We start from the raw sequence: 10,168 nt of genomic DNA, 5'->3' as shown, positions 1-10,168 counted from the left end.
CGGCCAGGGGCTGCCCACTCCCTGCTGCTGCCGCCGCGCAGCCCCTGGAGCCCAAGTCCTCGCACACTCCCAAGCCCTCGTAAGTCCAGAAAGTCACAGCTGCCCTGGCCGTGCTAGGGTCTCTTCGGAGGTGACCAGGAGCCCCCAACCCGCTGGCCTCCGCCGCGACCCCTCAAAGGCGTGAGGCCGGCAGGTGCCAGGGAAGCGAGCCCGCCCGCATCGTTTCCACGGCGGGTGCTGGTGCCCAGGCGGAGAAGCCCCCGGTGCAGGTGAGGCAACAGGTGTGTGGCCTGAGCGCCCGAGCGCAGTGGGAGCTCGGAGGGCTGCTTTATGATGTCACAGCTCTGGGGCGCTGCGCGCTCGCCCGTCCAGGCCAAGGGTGGGTCTGGCCCGGAGGTGCGACCGGAATGGCCAGCGGAGAGCTGTCCTTGGGGTAGGAGTGCGGCTCGTGAGTCGTTACCTGGGGGTGGCCAGCGATCTGAGTGAGTTGCCAAATGCAAACGCTCCCGGCGCTTTCGGGATTAGAGATTTAGAAGCGTGGAAGTAGTGGCGGTCACTCGCAGATCGAAAGTTTGCCCTCCCTCGCGTTGTTCTGGTTTTTAAGTCGACAGTGTTAATCTTGGGTAGAAAAGAATCTCCCATCCCACCCCACCACCACCAGTCCGTGACGGGAGCTATGTTGCCAGGGCGTACCGTTGGCTGGGTACCAGTTGCTTCGAGGTGATAGCTGGTGTGAGTTTGGAGGGAGAGGAGGTAGGTTAAGAGACTGAGAAAAGTGTAACCGTGTAGAAGTTACCGAGAAGAATAATCAGAACGAGAGACCCTAAAAAACGGCCGACCTCTGTAAAAAGTCTGGCCTGGGGCTCTGGTGAACAATAATTCTCTAGATTTAAACTTTTGCGTTCAGCTGGGTACCTTTATTTGTCAAAACTTTTTATTGCCCTTTTGCTATTTCTGTGGCATCTCCTCCCCCATCTAAATTTGGTTTCTTATTTATTGCCAACCATCCATCAGGATAATATTCTCATGAAAACTCAGGATGCCCTTCCAGATGATTAAAGTCCCTTTGTACATTGGGATTGCAAGATGGCTAGAGAACTGTAGCGGATAGCTTGGAGGTTATCTCGTGGCCTTCCCCATGGGCCTGCTGTGCCAGCACCGTGTCAGTTTTAAGAAAACTGGAAATGCACCCCACGGCATAGCGGACTGCGGAACATTTGAGAATGTTAAGACTCGAAACCTTTGCGATTGTGGTAAATGGAGGAAAGGCTAGCAAGGATACTCAAACCGGTGCATTTTAAAGAAAATATCCTCAAACAGGTTAAAAGTGTTAACAACAACCTTATTCTTCATATTCTGTTTTGTTAAGTAGTTAAAGAGGAAGCAAGTAGAGAAAATGGTAGTTTTAACTTGGTAACTAAAATTAAGATCCGGAATTTCTAAACCACCGTCTGATTTACTCTTTTCCTGAAAAATTTCCACATTTATTCCTTACCTGTTGCTTTTCTCCTACTAACAGGAGTATATGAACACTTACCGGAATGGCACACAGTTGATACTACCATTGACATTACCAGTGGCAAATAGTTATTAGATTCGTAGCAAATTAGCCTTTCATGTTTTTTGAGGACTTTCCGTGGTCATGTTTCAGCAGCCTACAAGTCTCATTTCATTTTGACCCTGCAGGAGCCCCATAAATGAATTGTCCTTTCAGTAATTTAGAATATCATAGATGAGGTACAGTGGCAACAAGAATTCAAAACCGAATAGCATGATTTTGATAAGAGAAGTAAAAGACGTAAAAGAGGAGACGGGCGGTGGTTGTGGGGTCCTGGATGCCGGGGTGACCGGCACTGGGGGCCTGGGAGCGCCGCAGAGAGCAAGCCGGAGCAGGGGCGGGGCGGGGCGGCTGTCCCCGTCCTGGGGTTCTCGCCGGCCCCTACAACTGAAGAGCGTAGGACGCGTGAAAGAGGCGCGTGAAAGAGGCGCGTCGGAACGCTTCTTCGGGCCTGTTGTCGGTCTGCGGCTGGATGAAGGCTGGACACGTCTGTGGGCCAGAGACCCACTCGCCGGCGGCTGGGCGCCGCCGCCAGCAGTAAGGTGCAGGGCTTCTGTTGCGCTGACACCTCAGTCCTGGCTCTTCAAGCATTTTGCTTTTGTCAAGGGCAAATTCCTTTTTATCTTTGGTAGTGCCCGTAGGCACCTCCCACGAGGATTTGCTGTTGTCTGCGCAGGCCAAGCACATCAGCTGTCCAGCCGAGTTCTGTCAGCCTGAGTTCAACCTGTGCCTTGCACTCACTGTCCGCAGGGCTTCGCGCCTGGTATTCCTGGGTCTCCGTCAGGCTGCTCCCGCTCTTAATGTATTTTTTCCTGTTTACTAAATTGGAGGCTGCTGATCATTTCTTCTCTACCTTAACTCCCATAATTTTGAAAATAATTGTATCAGGGTCACTGTATTAACTTCCTTTTCATGGGAGGGCAGTATAATCCTCAAACGGCTGTTTAATTGTCTGTAGCGCAGCTAAGTGATGGTTTCCTGCCTTCTCAGTGGTTATGTTCTCCCATGTACTTTGCGGCAACCTGCCCCTAATAAAACAGGCCCTGGAATTAATTCCAGAATTTGGGGTGAGGTTATCACGTGTCGTGACTTACGAGCCGGTGACTGGGGCTCCTTCCGGCTGCGAGCACAGGCTCCAGGGAGCCGTTTCAGCGCGAAGTCTTCAAGTGCCAGATCCAGAGTTTGTGCCTTTCAGGTGATCTTGGCTACTGTTTTTTAAATAAAGATGCATTTTTGTGATGTTTATAGACGTATGCTTTAAACAATTTTCCTATATTTAAATAGTCTGTTTACATCTTCCGTGTCTTAAAAGGACAGAAAAAAGGCCCTGGTTAGGACTTCGTGTAAGGAAGTTTTTGTCTGGATTCAGTTCCTTGGCCCTTCCTGCGAGTCAGACGCCAGCAGAGGACGCGCTCCCGGCAACGGCAACGGGACCAGCTTCCCGCACATCGGGGGTCTGGTTCAGACTTTCTGATTGAACCCCAGGAAGTTTAAGTATACGCCTCACCCAAACGACTCCATAAGATATCAAAGTAAAGTTATTCCGGGGCAAACTTTCCCTCTTCCTGCCTCAGATTTCCTCAGGCCGCTCCCCCGTAGTCAGCTGGACCGGGCCCTGTCCCTCAGACCTGTTGGATGGCCACTTTACCTGGGTAACTAGCACTTTCTTCCAGCTTCCCAAGCTGGGCTTCGGGGGAGGGAAAGTCAGCACTGTGTTACAGATCTCTCACGTCAGGACACCAGGTCCTCTCACTTTGTCTTACTTGGGCTGATTCTGTCTGAAAGTAGCAGACACTGACACCCAGAGCCTGGCGCTGCAGGAAGGACCCTACGTCCAGAGATAAACAGTCCCTGGGTTGTTCAGCAGCAAGGACCAAGCTTCCACCTTCGATTCCGCTGTCCTCAGTGTTGGCTTTTGTTCTTGACTTGTCCCTCACAGCTGTAGAATGATTGTCATAGCAACACAGTACGTCCACTCAGCAGAGTATGCAGGGAGATAGAGGTAAGGCTCTCCTCTGTGTGCACCGCTCTCCTTTCATAGAAAGCAGAGGCTTTGCCAGAGTCACCCTCCGCTCCCGAGAGACTGTCCAGAATTGGCTCTCAGGTGCTGGTGGAAGCCGGGTGGCAGATACCGGCTGTGTAGTGTTTATGGTGAGCTGTGGGTAAGGCTGACAAGAAGTTGGAAATGACAGCTGGGACCTATACAACGTATCTACTTTCTGAATGTTCTGTAAGCTGATTACCTCATTCCCATTTCCACTCTTGCTTCTCAAGTTCAGGAATACTCTTTGTGAGAGGGCCCCTTTATTTACCAGCTGCTTCCCACCCTTTCACAATATATCTACTTTATGTTCACACAATGACCTTTTTTAGTTATCTGAGCAGGCTGTTATTTTAGTTCATATTCCAACATCTTTATACATGTATAAAGACTCTTCTGTCTAGAATGTCCTAATCCAGCCCTGATTAGCCGTGACCCCTGCTCCTTCAGACCGCGGCTTAACCTTCATCTCAGTGTCCTACTTGCGAAGTTCAGCCTGGAACAGGGCGGGGCCAAGGGCCACCAAGTCCCCTCCTGCCTCATTGTGAACCTCAGTATAACTTTTACCCCCCACACCTAATGGCTTGGAAGTCTCAAGCTGCACGTAATACAGCTTGGAGCATCCCACTGGGCTGTTCCTTGGTGACATCTTACCATCACCTGAGTCTCGACTATCACCGTCACTAAAGGGACCTGCTCTGTCAGTAAGTCCTTGTCTGATGAACAGTAGTTTAACTAGGCAGTTGTACTAGGTCTGATTTTAGTATTTAATTGCATGAGATGTCATCTGATCTCCCTTCTCCTTATGTCACATACCTGTTCCTGTTCTTCTTCCCTTGAACTTTTACTTAGTGCATTGCTGGATTTTATCCTTGATTGTTGAAATAGGATGGAGAGTGGGATAGGAAAGATGTCAAACACTCGTTCTTGACTTTTTTTTAATAAACACTGGGACTAGATTGAGGAAATGTTTTTAATCTGGTTTTTTGGTTGTTGTTTTTTTTTTTTTTGAAGTTCAATGTTAATCACTACTTGGAAGATCATTTCTCCAAAAGCATTGCTACCTTCTGAATTCTAAAAGTAACTAGTTAGTAGCATCTAGTCTTAATTTTCTGCACTGCTTCCTAAGTAGTGCCGCCTCTACCACGTGGTCAGAACACAAAGCAGTAGCCACGCACTAGCTGACCGAAAGGTGGCTCATAAATTCCCCTTCTGGACGCAGTGTCTTTCGCTGTTGGTTGATAGATGCGAGAAAGGAATTCACTGTATTTGCTTTCTGTTGCTGCAGTAACACTTTTCCCAAAAGTTAGATTTGACTTCTCTGTGTATTTATCATCTCAGACCTCTACCGGTCAGCAGCCAGGTGGACGAGACTGGCGCCTCCATTCAGTCCCACGAGGCTGCAGGCAGGGTGTCAGTGGCCTGGTTCCAAACTTATAGATTGTTAGCAGAATTTAGTTGCTGTGGTCCAGTGGCTGAGCTCCCTTTCCTTGCTGTCAGCTGGAGGCCTCTCTCACTACTGAAAACACCTTCACCTGCATCCTTCTTCTTCAGATCATCAGTAGTGCATTGAACATCTCAAATTTTACATCTCTCTACCGCCGCTTCAGCTGCTCCTGTCTACCTGCATCCAGAGAAGATTCTCTGCTTTTAATTGCTTATGTAATTAGCTGGGACCCATAAGGAGTACCAGAATAATCTTTCTATTTTAAGGTCTTTCACTTAAATTACAGCTGCAAAAGTCCCTTTTGCCATGTTAGGTAATATATTCACAGGTTTCAGAGATTAGTGTGTGGCCACCTGAGGGAATTATTCTGCCTTCCATGTGATCTGTAAAAAGTATAGAGTTTTCTTTTAGTGGTTCATTGACTCGACATGGGGTAATCTAATATTTACCATGGAAAATTTGAAATACTCAAAAAACTTTGTATGATTGGAAAATACTCAGGTGTTTTACAGTAGTTTTACAGTAATTCCTCACTTAAAGTCATCAGTACGTTCTTGGAAAACTCACATTGAGTGAAACGATGTGAAGTCAGTTTTACTATCGACCAACTGATAAAAAGGAGTTAAGTCTCTACCTTACGTTTCTGGTCAGGAAACATTACCAGACTTCTACTAAAGACCCAAACCATTTATATCATTAAGACATAATTCGTGTTCACTCATTTTCCACCCCCTTGTTCCAGCTCAGTGTCAGGGATGTCCAGAGCCTGTCCCAGCAGCTCAACGTGGGGACCGACCCTGGGCCGACGCCTTCTCTCCTAAGTGGGCTCACACCACACCACACTCGCTCAGACCGGGACAGTGAAAGCACACCAGTGTGCCACTGTGCACGCCTTGGGGACGTGGGGGAACACCGGAGTGCCAGGAAAGGTTGTGAAATCGTGGGCGAACACGCAGCCTTGGCACACACGGCAGCCTGCCGCCCGCACTGCAGTGAAGAGACGCTGAACAAAGCCACACCACTTTCAGCTTTGAGAACCACTATCGTGTGCATCAGTTTTAAGGTCACATGTATGGTAATGCATAAAGTTAACTATAGAATTTCATGAAACTTATAAATTAAATGTTTTTTAAGACCACAGGGAGCCTAGTTTTTAGTGGACTTTTGCTCAGCGCATTTTCCCAAAGACAGCGTACTTACCATTTGTTGACTGTCAAATTTTCTGCAAGATTATCTCAGTTCCAAAGTAATGTTGTCATTCAAGTGTCACCCAGTTGGAATGTAAAGGGAAGACTGCCAAAATCATCTTAGATTATAGGAAAAGAAGTAGCCCAGGAAATGAAGTACATGAAAATAAGTTTAACTTTCAGTGTAATTGGGATATATTTTGATATGTGACTATGATGCCCCCAAACAATAGCAACAGTTAATCAACAACATGTTATTTGCAGTAAGGTTTTCCTTTACTGAATTGCAGTGCGATATTTATCATAGTAGTTTCCTGCTGATACAAAATTGTTGATTCTGGTTTCCATTTTTACAATAATGAAAACGATTTATTTGAGAAGCTTGCCCAGCACTGTTCCGTGAGCGGTGGCTAGAACACAGCCTTACCCCAAGGCTGGCGCTCAACTCCGCTATTAACCCCGTAGCGTGTTTCCCCTCCCGGCCCTAGGAAGCGCCACATTCTCTGTTTGCCCTTGCCCCTCCTCCCTCCCCAGACAGCTTCCGCGTGGACAGTGACCAGAAACTTCCCCTGCACCCAGAGCCTTTTCAGTGATGGCCAGAGCAGCCAAGCTTCAGGCAGACGCCCGCCTAGATGTTGCCACGAGGTGCTTTCAGGTGCGGATTAACTTAACACAGGGCCGTGAGGGAGCTTTCTGCACAGTGGTCTGGGTGTCGTCCGCTCAGTGACGGCCTTAAGAAAATAATACTAGTTCCGTCTGGAAAAGGGAATTCAGCCTCCAGACAGACTGCAACATCAACTGTATCCTGGCCTCCAACCTGTCAGCCTGGCCTACAAATTTCACACTTGCCACCCTGTTTAATTCCTTAAAATAATCCCGTACTCCGCCCTCATCTAAATTAGGTTCTGTTGTCTACGTTATAATCGTTCCTGTGGCCCTCATCTGGCAACCCTACTTGAACTAACCGCTCCAGCTAGCCGACACCTCAGCAGCTGCAGGTAGCTAGTGAAAAGCAAACACTGACTAAGCTCATTTGAAAATTGTCACCTCAAACCCAAGAGGACCCCCGTGCCATCTGGCAGCGCCTCCTGTCTGGCCAACTGCCTTTGCCACTTGTGTGAGACCCCAGCATTTCGAAGTCTCTCTCCGTGCCTTACTCTTACTTCATTTTATAAGAAAGAGGAACAGTTGAAGAGAATTTTCTTGTCCTTTCATTATCACTTCCAGTTCCTTACTCTGCATGCAGGAGAAATGAGTCACCTGTGTGTCTGAGGTCGAACTTCTCCTTGCGTATCAGGCTCACACTCTTCTCCGCGAGGACTTCTTCCTTAGAATTCTCACCACTCTTCTCCCATCAATTTCCCCCCTCAGCTGTCAGTCCAGTCCGCTCATAAATATCCTGTAAGAGTTTCCAGTCTTTGTTCATTTGAATTAAAGAGAATTAGTGGGGTAATTCAGTTTATCAGCCATTTTGTATCATATTCTCACGCTAGAGATTTAATTTAAAACAAATCAACTTCCTCATTAATGTGTTACCTTAAAAGGTTAACAAATAAGAAAGGAAGCAAGACCTGTGATAGTTTCGTCCCTGTCCACTCTGGCCTGTTGCTGTTTTATCTGTGGGCATCAAACAATAATGGTGCAGTGGAGGCGGTGAAGCGCCTCACTCTGCAGTGAGCTTGTGGCAGACATGTCTTCACTCCAAGAGCTTGGCATACTAATTACTGTTCAAAGCTATGTTGGACACCTGAAGGTCCTGGCTCCACCTGCCACCCGTTCTCTGCTTTACCAGTGTGTCCAGGCTCTTGCTGGAGAACAGTCGTATTCCAGTACAGTGCTGGTCCCCAGCAGTGGCTGTGAGCTCTGCGTGGCTGCTGCTCTGCTTTGCTCCCCAGCCAGTGAGAGGGCTCACCAAGTGCAGACTGCTCACGGCTTCCAGACAAGAGTGTAAGCTTGAAAGCATCAGGGTTGAGGCAGCAGCAGCGAGAAGCTGCGCTCTGCCTCCTCCTCAGTCAAGCTGTCTGCATTCTGGCTGATAAGAAATAGTGTGATGTGGTTCTTTGTCTCTGTGGGATAACCGGAAATTGGACTGTGTGGATTCGCAGCTTCGCCTTTAGCTTGACCTTGGGAAAGTTACTTAACTTTTCTTTGCTTCTGGTCTTTTCTAAAATGAGAACAATGCATAGCTAACTAGGCAGGTCACACAAGGATCCTGAACGTCGGTGTGAGTAAAATGCATAGAGTGGTAGCCAGGATTAGTAGCCGAATCAGCTCCATTGGCTGGCTTTATCAGTTGGAATTTCCTCCATCCGTTTCCTTGATCCGTCGGAGTGTTATACTGCAGAGAACAAACGAACGCCCAGATTGCAGCCTAGAAGGACGGTGTTGTGTGTATCCACTGTCGTCTCCCTGCAAAACTGGGCGTCCTTGTATAGCCTGTGCGACTCCTGTGTGTACTAGAGCTGACATCTGGTCTTCAGCCTTTCAGCCAGACAATTTACAAAACAAGTTTACTAGTCTTTCAACATTTGTGGAAACTGTAAAAATAAACAACTTAACCTGATCTGAGCCCTGGTCTGGTATATATAAGAGAAAGCAGTGGGTGGCATAATGTAGTTTCTGGTTTATTGTTCAGCAATAAGTTGACCACCAGATAATTTAACATGTTAATTCTAACCTGTAATGTATATTCTAGCTTTTTTTTTTTAAGATTTATTTATTTATGCATACAGAACTGGGGTACAGGCCAGAGGTGCAAGGGTGGTGAGAGGATTCACCAGAGACAGAGTGGGGAGCAGAACAGGCCGATGGGCAAAGTACACTGCTGAGGGGAGCAGCGGGCGGGTCAGGAGGGGTCTGCTGCGCTGTGTGGTCACCTCTGGAGCCAGGGATCATACTCGCACTGAAGCAGCTGTGGCCTGCAGTGCTGCACTGTAACCCGCTGCGCCACCAGGGAGGGCCTATTCTAGCTTACTGAATATTACATAGAAAGAGTTGTCTGGTTGAAGTTGAGTTGCAATTCTAGTTTGCAAAAGGAGCATAACCTCTAGATTTTCCTGCTTCACATCTGAGAGTTAGAGTTCCCAGTAGAGGTTTACCTTGGAGATGGGGTGGATGGGTGTCCAGATCACTGCAATCCAGGGAATATCGTGATAAAGCAAATCACAAAAATCTTTTGATTTTCCACTGTAGATGAAAGTGATGTTTATTCTGTAACCTGAGAGTGCAAAAGCAGTGTTTTTAAACAGGCAAACATGATTAAAAAGTACTTTTGTTGCTTCAAAGTGCTTAGTATCGTCTAAACCTTTAGTGATTCATGGTCTATTTGCTGCCGAGCGTCGGGTAAAAATGCCATGTCTTGGGAGTACAAAACAGTGAGACGTGCTTCCAATGAGTTATGTATGTTACATGGCTTTTAAGCGAATAGTACATGATGGCTTGTTGACTTATGAGGGATCACGGCTATTTCACACTCAGGCAGAATGATGAATTAACAGTAATGATCTCAATCTTAGTCTGAAGTTGTCCATGATAAGAAATTTGAAGTTAAAACTGTGATGCTATTTAAGAAGATGTAAATAAAATCTCATTAGGATAAGTACACATAGGAAAAACAGTAGGTAAAGGTTAAGAAACCTGCTCATCTTATTGTGAGACCTGGGGCAAATCACTAGATTTACACATTTTGTATAGGCCAGTATCATTATGAAAAACAGACTAAGAGGAAGCATGTTTTAGATTTGCATCCAAAAGTGAGTTGCTAATCTTTAATTTATTAAATATGAACATCTTTCTATTTTAACACACAAGTTAGGGTGACTGCTTACGTTCTTCACGAGCATCTTGTGGACAGGGCTGTGACGTCATCATGAGTCCCCAGGGAGTGACAGAATCCCTACACGCGGAGGGGTGTATCTGTTTCATGCAGCCAGTTG

Source organism: Condylura cristata, unplaced genomic scaffold (assembly GCF_000260355.1).
Source record: "Condylura cristata isolate star-nosed mole 26May11 unplaced genomic scaffold, ConCri1.0 scaffold00029, whole genome shotgun sequence".
In the NCBI taxonomy this organism is placed as follows: domain Eukaryota; kingdom Metazoa; phylum Chordata; class Mammalia; order Eulipotyphla; family Talpidae; genus Condylura; species Condylura cristata.
The sequence above is the reverse complement of the archived record's forward strand: the minus strand, read 5'-3'. Positions refer to the sequence as shown.